Source organism: Gopherus evgoodei, chromosome 1 (assembly GCF_007399415.2).
Source record: "Gopherus evgoodei ecotype Sinaloan lineage chromosome 1, rGopEvg1_v1.p, whole genome shotgun sequence".
Taxonomy (NCBI): domain Eukaryota; kingdom Metazoa; phylum Chordata; order Testudines; family Testudinidae; genus Gopherus; species Gopherus evgoodei.
In genome coordinates this window covers 206,096,143-206,112,567 of record NC_044322.1, presented here as the reverse complement: position 1 = coordinate 206,112,567, position 16,425 = coordinate 206,096,143, and the positions used below count along the sequence as shown (strand labels likewise).

Below are 16,425 nucleotides of genomic sequence, written 5' to 3'. Positions count from 1 at the left end.
GCATCACTTCCTGTGCTGCTGAATACCATGGTGAAGGGGAGTATCTCATTCTGAGGTGCAATCCAGACCAGTGACAAGTTGCAACCTTGGGTGCCTCACAATGCTTTGCTGCTGTAGCTCCCACCTGGGCTGCTCACAAACAACCAAATGACGTGCAGGTCACATTCTGAGCAACTGTGAATAGCTGCAGCCCTGGGGTCCAGCAACTCTAACCCAGCAGCCCAGCAGCAACATACCAGCCACACTCTGGCTTCCAGCAGCCTTGGTAATCTCTTGCAGAGTGGCCCCAACACACTCCCAGTCCTGGATTTTCCCCAAAAATGTGTGTTCTTCCCTTATCCAGCCTTCTCCTGGACAGTTCAGATATTATAGGTCCATTGCCCCGTAAGGGATCAATGTACAACAGTTTGCTACTATGATTGGAGTTGCTAAACATAGAAGCATAAACTGATAGAGACCTCAGGAGGTCATCTAGTCCAACACCCTGCTCAAAGAAGGACCATCCCCAACTAAATCAAACAATTCAATTTAAACACAACATTGGATTAGTTTTGGTTAGAGAATAAAACAAGTTTATTTAATTACAAAGAGAGAGATTTTAAGTGAGTAGAAATATAAGTCATGATTACAAAAGAAATAAAGATAAAACACTTACTAGTAAGTAAGGTTACTGGTGGTGCACATCCTCACCTGGAGCGCTTTCACCAACCTAAGCAGGGCAATGTGGGGAGATGAGAGCCTGGTCTTTGAGCTCCAGTGGCAGCTACCTGGAGCCAGGCTGCCCCACAGTCTCCTTGCAGGCTGTCCCGCTCAGCTCCCCATTCCCCACTGGGTCTGGGGGAAGCTGCCCAGGGGCTTCTTGCCTCCTTGTTCCCCGCTGGGAGTGAGGGGAAGCCGCCCGGAAAGTCTTGCTTCCCTGTTCCCATCTGGGAGTGGGGTCAAGCCACCAGGGCTTCTCACCCCTGAGGAGTATGGTCCAGCCGTCCAGGTTTCTTGCCCTGGCTCCTAGCCAGGAGCAGTGTCCAGCCACCCATGCTTCTCCCACGGCTTTCTGTTGGGAGTGAGGTTCAGCCGCCCAGCTCTCCAGGGGAGCAGGGGGCAGCTGGGCTCTAGTTTTCTTGTCAGTTTTATGACTCCAGCACTAATAGTTGATATAAGTAACACAGTGTCTACACAGATACTGCATCACCCTAACTACACTTACTTAAGCCCAGCGCCTCTCGTGGAGGTAGTATGTCAGCGTAGTAGGGTACTTAGATTAGCAGGAGCAAGGCTGTAGTGTGTACACTGACATAATTAGGTAGACGTAAGCTGCCTTACATCAACTGAACTGTGTAGTGTAGACCAAGCCTAAAACTTAACAAACTACACATGGATCAAGGTAAAATCTTTACCATGTGATCCCATCAAGAGGCTCACCAAATTCTCAGGCTAATGACCATATTAATGCTTTACACTTATATAGTCTCTTTTGTATAAGGATCTCGAACAACTTTACCAGAGTTGGGATCATTAACCCTACTGGGATTCCCAAATACAGAAACTGAGGCTAAAGGTCACACACTGAGTCAATGACAGAGTCGAGTGCCGAACCCAGGCACCCTGACTCTCAGTTCCTTGAGGTAATCATAAAGTGCGTGATGCCTCCCTGTTACCGAATGCACCCTATATTCACAGCCTACACACTATTGTAGTAATCTTTGTACAAAATATGACTTGTGAGGTATCATTTGAAAACTAACTCATTGATCAGTAAGATGGTGAAATATGTGTAGTAACATTATATGTAAAGTTATGAACATAAGTTGAAGTTATGGCTGAAATGTGCTTACCGGACAAGTCTATGGAGGGAGTAAACCTGTTTCTCAAAAATGAAAGGAAAGCTGACACCTCTAGCCGAGTGACATCAAAGTTCATTGGTTATAATTCTAGCAACAAGAACAGTGCCGCTGGGTTGATGGTTTGGTACTGAATTAATGGTAATTGTTGCATTAAAGGTGTAGTTTAGGTCCAAATGTTGAAGAGAAACAATGAAACTATGATTCTCAGTCATGGTGACATTAAATGCAGTCATTTTTAAATAGATGTAAGCAATGATTTTTCTATACAGTGTATAATCAATCTGTGGAACTTGCTGCCACAGGATATTTCTGAAGCAAACACTTTAGCAAGATTCAGGACAGCAGCAGGCATAAAGAGCTGTCATTTTCAAAAGTGCTTAAAGGAATTAGCGCCTAATTTCAGTTGAAAGGCCCCTTTGAAAATTTCATCTTATACGAATAGCAATAGTATTTGCAGTACACTAGATGGATCATTTGCTTATTGGGCTTTTTAATGTGTTCTAAGATAGAGAACCTTTCGTGGACTCCTCCCCTCCTAACTCCTCACCTTTTCTTGCCGCAGCTGTAGTGTGGAGCTGCATGAAAAGACAATACCATTCTGAATCTGAATCTGAGTCCTTCCCACACTGCTGGACATTGCTCAGGGCATGAACAACACTCTGCCATTTCTGTCTGTCATGCTGTTTGCCAAAGTGGCTACCTTGTTGTGTTTCTATAACTTAATATTTTTATGAGGGCTTGTTATTAGACTTTTACTCGAGCCCCCAACCAAGAGGAGCAGTAGACTGCTTTTTGTCTGCTCCCTAGCCTTTGACATGTCCCGCTTGGGTGGCCCTACCAGAAGCTAAACCTCCCACTCGCATGGCTTATAGGGTCATGGAACACACAAGTCTGCCACCTCATCAAAGGCACCCCAGGAAAGGAATGCTATTAAAGAAGTAACATTAAAATTAACATTCTTTGTTTTGCTTTATTACCTCTCCCTGTTTTGTATCTGGGCTATTTATTTCCATTCCCTGGCTGTTAGGCCAAATTAAGCTTTCCCTGTTTCGTGTAGCCCCCACTACCTACTCTCACCAGGCCAGCACGGGGCTTGTTTCTGCCCTCTGTGTGATTTCTGCCCTCTCCACTAGGAGTATCTGCAGAGTTGATCATAGCTGAATTTACACCAAAGAAACACCTGATGAAAGAGAGATGCTAATCTGCCACAGAGGGGACAGAAAGGTGTGTTTTGTTTTTGAGTTTTCCAGGGATTAACGCCCCCGCTCTCCGAATCCCTGCATGATCTGGCCTAGTCTACAGCTATCAGGAAGCATCACTGCTTCAGCAGTGGCAGTGCTTCATCGTTGCTTACTGAAGCAGCTCTATAAACCACCTGCAAATGCTCCACAGACCGCAGTTGGAAAGACAGTCAGGTTAAGAAAATTGGAACAGATAGCCACCTTTATACTACTGATCATCAGTAGGCTCAGGAAGACCATGTAGAACTGAGTAATTGGCTATGTACATTATTGGGGACTGTCACCTTCAATGGAAGTAATAGGTGTTGACCACTGAAGCAGGGGACTGCTACCAGACAGCGCGAACCACTGCTCTGATGAAACAAGCGGATAGGAGGGATGTGATGTCTGTGGCCAAGCTGAAGGTGAATGAAATAATCATAGAGTAAATTGCTGAGAATGTGGATTGTAGGATGCACTACAGACACGAGACAGATGGGATGATTATGGGGATCTTTGTGAGACTGTGGACTAGTTCTTCTATTTCACCACCTTGGCATGAGGCTAAACTTGTTGCTGGAGATAATGATGAATCGTTAATGAAGATCAGACTGCCTGAATAACAGCCCTGGCACTGAGAGCAGAAAGTTTTGCAGATTTCTGTGTGTGCGCGCATTTGCTGCTACTGGTGTTCCTGGTGGGTGGCTGAATCATCCTGATGGCATTCAACAGGAACCAGCTGCTGAGAATATTAAAATGCAAGCATTTATTCCTCTAGAGAGACAGTAGCATCTGCAAAGTTTTCCTGTCTTGATAGTACAGATAATCCCAGGGAGCGTTCTCTAGTAGTTTTAACTCTCTATTCGTTCATATGTTTTCTTTAAACCTTTGCCTCTTCAATTAAGGTTAACTTAGACCTAGATCAGAGCTCCCAATTGTCGTATGCAGGCAGTTTGCAAGCCCTCACTCCAGGCTTACTTATCAGGTGAGTTATGTGGGGAGAGGGAAGCAGGACTTTATCCCATCCTGAATGTCTTTTTTCACCACTAGTTGTGGTCTTAGAAGGCAATGCGCAATCAGTCATGTCTGGAGTCTTCCATAAGGCCATGTTCCTACACTATTGAAATCAGTGGGAGACTTGTCATGAATTCCAAACTCAGCAAGGTGAGACCCCGAGGATATGTCTACACTGCAGTTAGGCATCCATGGCTGGCCCATGCCAGCTGACTCAGGCTCATGGGCTCAGGCTAAACTGCTATTTAATTGTGGGGTAGACAGCGAGTTTTGGGCGGGAGCCTGAGCTCTAGGACTGTTTGAGGTGGGCCAGCTGTGGGGGCCTAATTGCAGTGTAGACATACCATAAGAGAATAGGCTGTTGACTTGATGGAGCAATATGTTGATTTTGTCCACTGTTTTTCGTATTATTTATTATTTCTGGAAAGTTATTGATGTGCGTGATACTTAACAGACAACATAAAAACAAGAGCTCCATGCCCCAAGGAACTTGGGCCTAGATCCTCAAAGCTATTTAGGTGCCTAACTCCCATTGAAATCAGGGGCCTTACAGTCTAAGTACCAAGTCCAGAGAGGTGCATTGACTTCCATAGGAGTGGTAGGCACTCAGCATCCCTCAGGAATTGGCCGTACGTTAGACTAAATGGTACTACAGCACAGTGAGTAATAAACTTGAAGAGGAAGAGAAGGATGAGGGCTACAATAATTAAAGATCATGAGAGGTTCTTCTGTGAATTGGCTTACTTAAAGATATGTATCTATATATTTTCCTTGCTTTGAATATGTTAATACATTAATAGTTTGAAGGAATAAAGTACACGAATAGGAGATGAAAGGTATAGGTTCAGAGCGTGTCATGGCATGAAAAAAGGTGCAAAATCATTTGGTGGAGAAGGAGACACAGTGAGTTGGGACAAGGGCGGGCTTCAAGGAGGGCATTAGTAGGGAAGGAGAGACAAGATGTAGACAGTGCCAGAGCTGTGAGGAGCTTTGAAACTGAGGATGAGGTGTATGAATGTGATGCAAAAGGAGACTGGAAGCCAGTGCCAGAGACTCAAGGGAGGGGAGTGACATGATCAGAGCATCAAGGCTCCAGTTCAGCAAGATACTTAAACATGTGCCTAAACCTAAACATGTGAATAGTTCTGTTGAAGTCAGAAGAGTTATTTTTAATTTGACGCCACTGTACGTAAGAGGAGGGTTGGCCCTGCTCCTCCTGAGTTGAGATATTTGTTGTGTCTGATTTAAAAGAGCAAACCAGCACATTGCAGTAAGCATCCTGGTGCAGCACTCTGGATCTATTCTTGTTTCCACCTTGTTTCATCCCCAACACCATGCTGTACATGACTGAGTGACAACAGCAGCCTCCGTACCTGATAGGATGTCAGCAAGTCAATGTTTTGACAGGATATTACATATGCAATGACAGGGACTGCAAATCTCTCTCTGCAAAGTTTATTGAGACTCTCTCTTGTGATGTGACAGGCCAGGAAAATTGTTGCAGGAGAGTTTAGATCTAAGCAGTAGTGACTTTATTGCTGCTCCTGATTTTTGTCTTTCCTTGTAAAGAGCTGCTGAAGTCCTTCCGATGTGTAAGACGTGAAGTCTGAGCTTAGTATGGCATCATCAGAATGATGGATGGCTTAGAGAGTCATTGTGCTCTCATCCTTTTGCTTGTGAGTGTTATAATGTTTTATATTTAAAAAGATAATAATTTTAAGGAAATCCTGCACAGAGGTCTTTGGGCTTTTTAACAAAGAATAATTTAATGAACTAGCCAATGTATTAATCATTGCCTTCAGCTAGTAAACTGTGTCATAGGCTCTGTTCTACAAACAATTAAGTCTCTTTTAGCTAAGGTCGTTTGCTTTTAGAGGAGTATCTGGTTCTGTCCCACTTAATCACAAGTGAAATAAACCTGTGGTTGACTTGTGACTTACTGGTTTCTTACAATAAATAAAAACATGATTTATCCTGAATAAGCTGACACAACCAAAAGAGGTCCTCGAAAGTTCCCAACAACATTCTGCAGCACTTCTCCTAAACATACATTACTGATACTGCCCCCTTCTCTGTCCCCCGTTTAACAGCAGAAGGGAACAAAAGAAGCTTAAGCCCTGCCCTGAAGGATGCCACACACGTGATTTGGCAACCATACGAGAAAAAAACCTTCAAGATTCAGGCCTTTGACAGAGAAGATCCTGCCCTCCCCATTGGATTATGTTTAGGGATGGACTGGTCAGTAATGAGTAAATTGACAGTTTCAGTTACTGTAACAGAACAGAGGGTGTCAACATGGTTCCTTGGTATATTGCTTAATAGAAAGAAGTTGCAGTGCACTGGCAGAACAACAGTTCTCATGGACCTATGTTCTCCTCTGCTGTGCAATCTGTGAGCAATCTGAAGAAAGGATCAAGTCACCTTTTTTGAAAACATTTTCATTTTTCCACTGTGTAATTTTTTGCAGGTCTGCTAACTTCAAACCCATAATAAGAGAGGCCGCTTTCCCTTACTTTAATGCCTCTATATTTCATCATGGACATTTCATCTCCTCTTTTCACTGCTTATCTGCATTACGTATGTACCACTGCAGAATGATAATGAGACGGGGGTTAAAAAAACAATGTTTTGAGCTGTCTCTTGTCCTCTAACAGCATGATCCTCCAGAGTGATACTCCTCCCACCCAGCCTAAGTAGCTAGCAAAGAGGAATTTGGACAATGCAACCACCAAGAACGAAGTCATAGTTCTGAGCTATGATAATACATTCCATCCTGAGGAGGAGGGGAAAGCTGCCGGTGGAGCAATTGCATTTCTGCAGAGCTATTACCTGGTTCTCTCATTTCCATCCTATGTTTTGAAACTGCATGAGATTGTTTGAGTTACTTACGTTTTTGGTGATGGGAAACTGTAAGCCTTTCAATTCCATCAGTGTTGTCCACACTGACAAATAGCAGGGAGGCAGGGACTGTCCCTTATTCATCTGGAAATAATGTGTGACAGTTCAAGACAACTAAGTGGTAAATTACACAATAACTGTGTAATAAATACGTTAATGGTAGCCACTACAGCATTGCATTTTACTGAGTTAACCCTTATGCAAACATTGGGCCCAGTCCTATAGCCTTTTTAAGTCCAGTCCAGACAATGAAAGTTTCACTTGAGTAAGGAACTGCATGATCAGGCCTATATTGTAGTAAATAAATGTACCATCAGCATGCAATACACTTCTAACTCCCATCTCATTCAAATGTATATAAGTTCCTTGCAAGGGATTGCATCATTGATTCAGTCCATCTCACTCTCAACACCTTGTCCCTAGCTTTTTTCCCCCTTCAATTTCCATTTAATGGGTGAAGAGAATAAATTAACACAACCACTTTCATCTTTAGATATCAGAGTTAACACCCAATTGAGATGAATGGAGCAGGTAACACCTTCCTTAAAACTATTGCTTTAAGCTCTTTTTCTGCAGCCTCAGATAGACAGCCCTGCATCTGCTCAGACGTGGCAGATTCTTTTAGCCACTTGAAGGGGTAGAATCTTTTTTGTTGTTTTTTAAATGAAAACTTAAATTCTGCAAAACCACACAGTACCGCCAATTGACCAGTGCTGTTCAATCTGTCCACTAAATCAACCATTGAGAAATCACTTGACTCAATGCTAACACATTTCATACAGCCTGATAACTTTCTCCTGCATTATCTGGATTTTCAAACTTCTTTCATGCCCATTTCTCATTTGATAGGAACATTTCATTCTGCTTTGCTTTGTCTACATTTTTTGAAGCTTTGAAATATTCTCATTGCAGGTGGACATTGCACTGCATCTCTTTCTGGGAAAAGGAACTTTATTCCCGAATGGAAATACTTTTGCATCACCGGAAAAGTTAGGAAAAAATTACATTCCCTGAGTGGGAATCCAAACAGCCTTGATTCCTCTACAAAAGTTTATCAAGAATTCCATGCACTCTTCAATTAAAGAGTTGTGGAACAATGTCTGTAACATTTCAGAGCAAGACTGAACAAATAGAATAAGAACACTGGTGAATGGCTAGCTTGGTGCTTCGCAAAGGCAGAGTGAGAGATAATCTCTGAGATTAACACTCCACATAGCACTGGTTTGGTCAACTCTTAAACTATATGGATGAGATACCCTCTTCTTTTATTAGATGTTGTAGACCATAACACAGTTCTTAGAAGAGTACCACTCCCAAAAAGCATTTTGCATTTCCTCCTTAGAAAAGGTAACATTTTCACTTGCATCTTTAAAATCAAGAAAATTCCCAAGGCTGGATGGATTAATGTTTTATACAATGTAGGGTTATAGTTCCAAAAGTAACTTCTCTAATTCCCATACCTCCCGCAGTGTGATTTTGCAAATGCAAGGGTTTTTGAGCAGATTAAACTCTGCTCAGTACACACAAGCTACATCATGTCAAATAAGTTAGTTATCTAAATCGTGGTTGGGAGAAGACACCTGCAATTTTACGTCAGTTTGAGGACCTTTTGAAAATTTGACCCATAGCACCCATTCACACTACAAGTATAGGTGTGCTTTGGTGACCTGGTCATGACACTTCCATTTGATCCAGTTGAGTTGTAATTGCACAGCAACTTTTTTCCCAACACACACATGTCAAACTTTGTGTTCCCATCTATTGTGCTGCTTAGCCACGTTCTGCAATGTGTATTCTGAGAAAATCTGGGCAGTTACTTTATAATGTTTCAGCAGTGGGATAGCTTGCTCAGAGGACATACAGACAGAGTGAAACTAGCTGCCTATGAGTCAGTGGACCCTGGGTTATCCAACTGCAAAGAGAACTGTGAGGAAGGAGAACCAACCAATAATGCTGTTTTCTCTCTCCCATTTTCTCCCATAGGCAAATTAGCCAAGTGCCATATAGTGAGTTGTTGCATTATTGGTTCCCAGTCACCATCATGATTAGTGCAATAGAAATGCACGGATAGACAGCCACACGCAGAATATGAAGACTTCATTATTTTTACAAAGTTTACTATAGCACATTTACTGATATATTGTAAAGTATTTTCATAAATTAAAACTAAGCAGTTGTCAAAATAAATGAGCAAAGTATGTTCTCTGATGCATTATCCTTGATATTTATTTTTATTTGGTATTGTCTGTTCACGTTTTTGCTAATTTCCAAAATTTGCTCACTTGCGATGGGTCACTCTCTCGGTCATTAGTGTGAATTAGCAAGATTGTATTCTCTATTCTGACAATATATACAAAATATTATGCTAATGGCAATAACATTATCTGAAGCACATTTATATTTGTGCTGGAAGACTAGGGTCACAACAGATAATCCAAAGGATTATTCTATGATGGATTATCCCAGTGAATGTTTTCCCAAAATATCTGCTCACTAAAAGGTCATGTCATATCTGTGCTAGACACTCTCTGTCAAACCACATCTTACCGTCTGCAAGAGAATGAATTCCAAAAGAAAATTATGGGGGTGACAGAACTGAGTGACATGTGGTAGGCATGTCAATGAAGTGAACGGCATGCCACACACCTGCTTTTTGGCTGTGCCATGCCACAAGTTAGCATTTTGGATGAGCAATTTCCGTTCTGTTGTTTTCTCTCAACACATGGTGTTCAAAAACAGTTACAAGAAAACTGTACCCATTTGCTCATCCCAGAAGCCTGCAGTTTCAAAAGACGATGCCAGATTAATTTTCACATCTACAGTATTTCAGAGCGGATACATTCTGAGAAGTGTGGCTTATCTTTTGATATTGCAATGCAATGGCTGGAGCAAAATGAATGTCCTTCCCTTTAACTTTCATGCAACACACAAAAGCTGTTTATATTTACTGTAATCAAAATCTTCAAGGTATTTCTCAAATCCACATAATATTATTGAATTCTAACATTTGCACTGAGACTTTAACATTAGCGAATATATGTGCAAAAATACAAGTATACATCAAGCTTTTTTGCTAGCTGTGCATTTATAAGGAGGCTGCTGTTTTTCAATTATTCTGCTTGAACCAGACTTCATTTAAGCCAGTACTAGGACAGTAAAATCCAATTTAATGGTGTGCTATGTTAAAACAGTTCTTTTTGGCCAAACCAATTCCTCTACCTCTCCCCCCACCCCACCCCTTTTGGGAGGTGCAGGGCGGGATCCATTACCACCAATGTAGAAGTGATATGACTATAACAAAAAACATTATTTGGAAAATTGGAGGAACCCTTGGCATATCACCACGCAACTCAGATAGGAAAAAGGCCTGGTTCTTTTCTAATTTACGCTGGTGTAACTCAAAAGTAACAATATAAGTGAGAAAAAATCAGACCCATATACTCTAGTTAAACATCTTATCTCAGATCCATAGAAAAGATATGGTGGTAGATTTTGGACCTTAGAAATGTGCTGTCTTGCAGGTGACTATATCTATATAATTGGAAAACAGAGATTTCCTTACTTTATTCTGATGTTTATCTCCATCCTCCCTAAGGCAGGAATAAAGCTAAAGGACTTAGTATCTTTCTTGAATTCCTTACAACCTACTGATATTGGCTGGGGTTAGAAGCTCTTCATGATGTATTTTCGAGCAGGATGTCCTTATCGCTAGATACTGAGCCATTTGTTGTGGATCTGAACCCATTCAGTCCTGCCTTTATTTCTGTGTTCCATTGGAATGTCAGCCCATCAAAGTGACATGACTAGCACAAGGTTAGCTTCTGTCATGCCCTTAGCCTGTGTATCAGGTACATTACTCAACAGTCAAGCAATTTGTAGGCCAATGGTTTTAAATGCTGAAATAGAGTTAATTTCAGGGGGCCCTTTTTAAGAGACCAGCTGGACCGGGCACCAGCGAAAACAGATCAAGTAGGGCAGGATCGATGTGTTCACTGTATTTTTAACAAGAGACATTGATGAGCTCCTCCATGGGTAGGCTCCTTAGGATAAAATTTCAACCTATTACATGGGGATTTAGACACTCCTTTCCCATTAACAGCAATGGGAATCATGTGGCTAAATCCCTGTGCAACACATTGAAATTTACTCCCATGTGTCTTAATTCATTATGATGTGGATACTCTCCTATACAGAGAGCAAATGGAACGAAGAAGCAGCTTTCAGTACTAAAGCATCCTGCAGGGTTTGTTTTTTGTAGTGAACAGCATTTCTGGTTGTGTGCGGGACACTGGGTTAGAGGCCAAGCTTCAGGACACAGGGAAAATGGATGATAATATGTCTGTATTACTTATTAATCTGTGGGATAAATTGGATAAACGGCTGGTTGGCCCTTCATCCATGAGAGTGAGATTTGTCATTTCTCTCAGTTCATCACCACCAAATGCCTCCTGTGGATCCAGCTAGTGTGCTTTTGGCTACAAGTTACCATTTAGGATCACTGGCTTTCTGTTGATTTGAAGTCTGGATGCCAGCCCATAAATGTTTTGGCCTTCCTGCTCTATCATGTGTAATTTCCACTGAAGTGAGAGGATTGGATGCATGAGGGGCTGGGTACATCGATGGACCATGCTTACTGGACAGATTTAAGGTCATAATACAGTAAAAGCTTTTTTATCTGACATGTTGGAGAAATGGGGGATGCCGGTAAGTGAAAAATTCCGGTTAATTAAAAGGGAGAGAATTTGGGTGCGGGGGGGAGGGGTGCAGGCTTGGGGGTTGAGGCGCAGGAGGGGGTGTAGGACATGGGTTCTGGGAGGGAATTTGGGTTGGGGGGGTCAGGGCTGGGGGTTGGGGAGGAGGTGCAGAGTGCTGGATCTGGGTGGGGCTCACCTCGGGTGGCTCCCTGCAAGTGGTGACATGTCTCACCTGCTCCTAGCCAGAGGCGTGGCCAGGTGACTGTGCGCTGTCTCTACCTGCAGGCACCACCCCTGCCATTGGTTCCCAGCCAATGAGAGCTGCAGAGCTAGTGCTCAGGGCACGGGCAGTGTGCAGAGCTGCTTAGCCTTACCTCTGCCTAAGAGCAATTGAGACATGTCACCGCTTGCGGGGAGCCACCTGAGGTGAGTGTTGCCCAGATCCAGCACCCCAAAACCCCTCCTGTGCCCCAACCCCTTGCCCTGAGCTCCCTCGTGCACCCCAACCCCTCACCCCCTCCTGCACTCTGAATCCCTCGTGGCCGTTCCTCTGCCTAGGAGCAGCTGGGACATGTCGCCACTTCTGGGGAGCCACACAAAGCCAGGTAGGGCATCTGCTGGCCTCACGCCAACCAGACTATAAACCAGACTTTCAATGAAGATCAGAAATGCTGGTTTATAGAGCTTTCCGGTTGGTAAAGTGCAGGATAACAGAGCTTTTACTGTAAGAGGCCACTTTATTATCTTCCTGAGCAAGGAAAGAGCATGTTTTTGACACCCGTTATTTTTCTTTGAGTAGATGCAGCCATGTCCATGTATTCCACTTAGGTATGCACACACCCAGTGCACTGGAGCTGGAGAACATTGCATAGCAGTATCTGTAGGGGTGGCATTTGTGTCTCATGGTCATTGCCCCTCCCCTGACTATATGATATGGTGCCACCCTGACCCTTCCTCTGTTCCGTCTTACTGCCTGTGACTGGAGCCAGAGCTCTATATGGTGCTTAACCTCACAGTTCCTCTATCGTTTTAGTGACTTACTCTTCTTGTATGTAGTTAGTTAGTACCCTTAGTGTTAGTTAGATTTAATTACGTTTTTTGTGGTGATGCCTTCATTAGGGTTCAAACACTGTCCATCATTTGGGGGAGTGATCCCCAACAATGATCCCCCCCACTTGCTTTGCTTAGTTGAAACCCATACCAAAGAGTGGTGTTTGATTTGTTAATCGTTCACAATGTGGACTCAGGTGGCTAAGGACCTTTACGTAAAGCAGCACCTTCTCAAACAGGTCATGCAGCCTGCTTTGACACCGAGGCCTACATCAGATCGCAGGTTGCCCTTGGGTTCAGAGAATGTTACTATTTCATGCTCTGGAGTCGGTGCATTTCTGAAGAGGTGGAGAAGTTGTTTTCCCTCAATTGCACCAAGGAAAAGGACTCATAAGACCAATTAAGACCATTCCAAGTCTCATGGAGACTTTTCTTCCTCCTCCAGGAACAGTATGGTATAGCATTACTGCAGGCATGTGGGATGGAGCAAGTCTTTCCAAGTTCTCCCTGGTAGGCATAGGGAGGTGAGAGACCTCATACTGTCGACTCCGGTTCCAGCCCTGGAGCATCCGTTCAGTCCGGTACTAATGAGGGTGATGCCAGCACCAGCTGTTTCCTCACTGGTGGCATATCAGGTGGCAGTGGACCTCCTCTCCCTTTCCATCCTGAGTTCTCCATGGCTCTAGGACTTCACCAGGACTATGATGTTTACAACCCTGCTGTCTGGACAGGCTGATGAACCTTTGGGTCCGTTGGCACTATATCCCAATATTTCCATGCCTAGACTACAGAAATGAGGCCGGTGCTGGGCTCGGCCTAAGGGACCTGCTTGGCTCCGTGAGATTGCTCAGCACTGCTGCACTTTCCACCCTCCACCTTCACACTGTCAGCTGCATTGGCACTACCTCTGACTTCAGTACTGACAGCACACCCAGCACCAGAGACAGTGGAGGTGTACTCAGTGCTGTTTCCACCATCAGCACCAGTTCCTGCCTTGTTCTGAGCAACAGATTAGTTGGACTGGTTGCTCCTGCCCTCCGTGCTGGTTCCACCCTTATCCCCAGACACCCGAATTGCCTCAACATACAGGTTGGGATCCTCCTCCCACTCTCCATCACCTGACCCACATCGAGGGCTGTTCATGGACCAGCCTGGGTACCGAGATTGGCACTCATCTCTCAGTCAGGACAAGAGTCCTTGGCTTGGGGCTTACTGGCCACTAGTGCCCTACCCTTATGCTCAATAGCTTCCATGGAATCTGTGCGGTTGCTCCTCTGTCACAGAGGTTGCACTGCTCTTCACCATTCCAAGGGAAGATCCCAGGCATGTCAGTGGTTGGGGCTGTCAACCCACTGCATGTTTAGGTCCCAGGTAATCTTCCCCTTGCGGAACCTCTGGAGTTGTCCCATTCAGGTCCACAAGTTCAGGAGCGGGATCCACCTTGGCCCAGTTTACTGTCTCTTATCATCCCTGGATGATTCAGTGGTGCCTGGCTCTTCCTTCCTTTCAGTGCCTGAGGACTTCAAGGCCAACCAGATCATTTTGTGGTGTGTGGCTGCTTCCCTGGGCATTCAGGCAGAGTTTCTTCAGGAGAATACCCATAAGTTGCTGAACATTGTGCAGCCATCAGCCCCAAGGAGAGTGGCCCGTCCCATTAATGATGTGATCCTGGAGCCTGCATAGGTTCTTCCAAGCATGCCAGCTTTGGTACTGCCTGCTGCAAAGTATTTAGAGAAACACTGCTTTGTACCAGTGCAGGGTTTTGAGGGCTTTTACTCCTGCCTAGCCCCTAATTCACTGGTTGTAACCACAGTGAACAACAGAGCTCAGCAGGACAGATTTAAGTCCACTCCTAACAACAAAGATTGTAATAGGACGGACTTAATGGGTAGAAAGATCTATACCGCCTCTTCCCTGAAAACACAGATTGCCAAACCAGCAGGCATTGCTGTCCAAATATGGCTTTGTGAATTGGATAGCTATTTGTAAATTTACAGACCAGCTAGCTGAAATCTCCAGGGAGGAATTTTGGGCATTCATCACTGAAGGCTGCTTTATGGCCAAGATGTCACTATAGTCCGCGTTAGATGTCACAGACACTTCAGCCAGAGTGTTTGCCTTAGCTGGCAGTGACCAGTAGAAGGGAAACCTGTTTGCATTGGTCCCAGTGTGCAGCAAGCTATAGAGGACTTGCCCTTTGAGGTGTGTGTGCTCTTTTCAGACAAAACTCTGCACTCCTTCAAGGATTCTAGGGCTACCTTGCATTCCTTGGTGGTGTATACACCAGCAGTGCAAAGGCACCATTATGATGGTGAACAACAGCAGCCGCAACAGTACTGCGTGCAACATCACTTAGGGCAGTCTTTCCCTCTGTGAAGACAGTGAGACTACGCCTGAAAGGGGCATAGTTCCCAGAGGCAGAAACATTTGGGTCATGTCTTTGGCCAATCAACACATCCTCCCCCGGCATCCACCAAGAGCCGTTTTTGACTTGTTTGTCCATTAGCCCAGCCTTGGTTTGAGGACAGGTTAGCTTGCTTTCACAGTGTTTGGGGCTCAATTACCAACAGCATCATCAGATCAGGATATGCTATCCAGTTCCTTTCCATTCTTCCTCCTCACCCTCCGTCCCTGTTCCTCTTCAGGGACCCCTCTCATGAGATACTGCTGCTCAAACTGCTTCAGTCTTTATTGGCTTTAGGAGTGGTGTGGGAGTTTCCTTCGAAGCGTCAGGGTCAAGGCTTCTATTCCTAGTACTTCCTTCAGCCCCCTATGGTTTTGGTGATGGTGTACTTCAGAAAGAAGGAAATTTGTTGTCTTGTATCTAGAAGACTGACTACTAAGGAGTAGGACCAGAGAAGTTCTTTCTCACGTACACGTTACACTGTGCTTACTCGAACATCTGGGTCTCATCCTAAATATTGAGAAGTCAGCATTTGTCCACTCAGAAAATTAAGTTCACTGGGGCCCTAACAGACTCTACAAGTTTTTACCAAGCATTTTCAGATAGTTCATTGCCTTTGTCTCAGTCTGCAGTCTCTATCTTCCACAACAGTTCAGGTGTGCCTGAGGCTCTTGGGCCACATGTTCACATGCACACATGTGCGGTTCAATATGCCAGGTTGTTTCTTCGTCCTCTTCCACTGTGGCTCAGGACAGCTTACCATGCAACTCTTCACTCCATGGACAGGTTGGTCCACCTCCCTCCATTCATCCTGGACTCCTTGCAGTGGTGGATAGTTCAGGAGAATATATGTCAGGGTTTTCCCTTTGTCCAGTCCTACCAACCAGGACTGTTGTCACTGATGCCTCCCTAATGGATTGGGGAGCACAGCATGGGTTGCTGAAAGTTCAAGGTCTGTGGTCAGCGCATGAAGCTTCATTCCATGTCAACAAGCCGGAGCTTTGGGCCATCTACAATACCTATCACTCTTTTCTGGACTGCATCAGGGGTAAAGTGGTTCACTTACTTACTGACAATACCACTGCGATGTATTCTGTGACCAGGCAAGAGGAAGCACACTCCAAGGTGCTCTTCCAAGAGGTAATCAAGCTATGGCAGTTCTGCGTCGAGGAGAGCATCACTCTGATAGCTGACCACTTGCCTAGGATCTAGAATCATCTCACGGACCATCGCAGCAGGAATTTTTCCTTGAGTCACGAGTGGTCTCTGAAGCCCAGTGTTCTGCGAGTCATCTTTGCACCTTG

The 16,425-nt window shown here is 44.4% G+C and overlaps 1 protein-coding gene across 7 annotated transcripts in view; it reads left to right on the top strand.

The window, feature by feature from the left end:
* The window catches only part of ZBTB20 (zinc finger and BTB domain containing 20), a 626,502-nt gene that overhangs the window by 514,693 nt on the left and 95,384 nt on the right, over positions 1-16,425 (top strand). Inside the window, exons 9-10 of one of the 7 annotated variants that reach the window (XR_003996513.1) lie at positions 6,166-6,313; positions 8,957-9,165. The exons of 4 other annotated variants lie outside the window; for them this stretch is intronic. The gene's annotated coding sequence lies outside the window, so the exon portion shown is untranslated. Of the gene's footprint in view, positions 1-5,644; positions 5,752-6,165; positions 6,314-8,956; positions 9,166-16,425 lie in introns of those variants that run through there. 2 more of the 7 variants (XR_003996514.1, XR_003996515.1) reach the window with 2 other exon arrangements.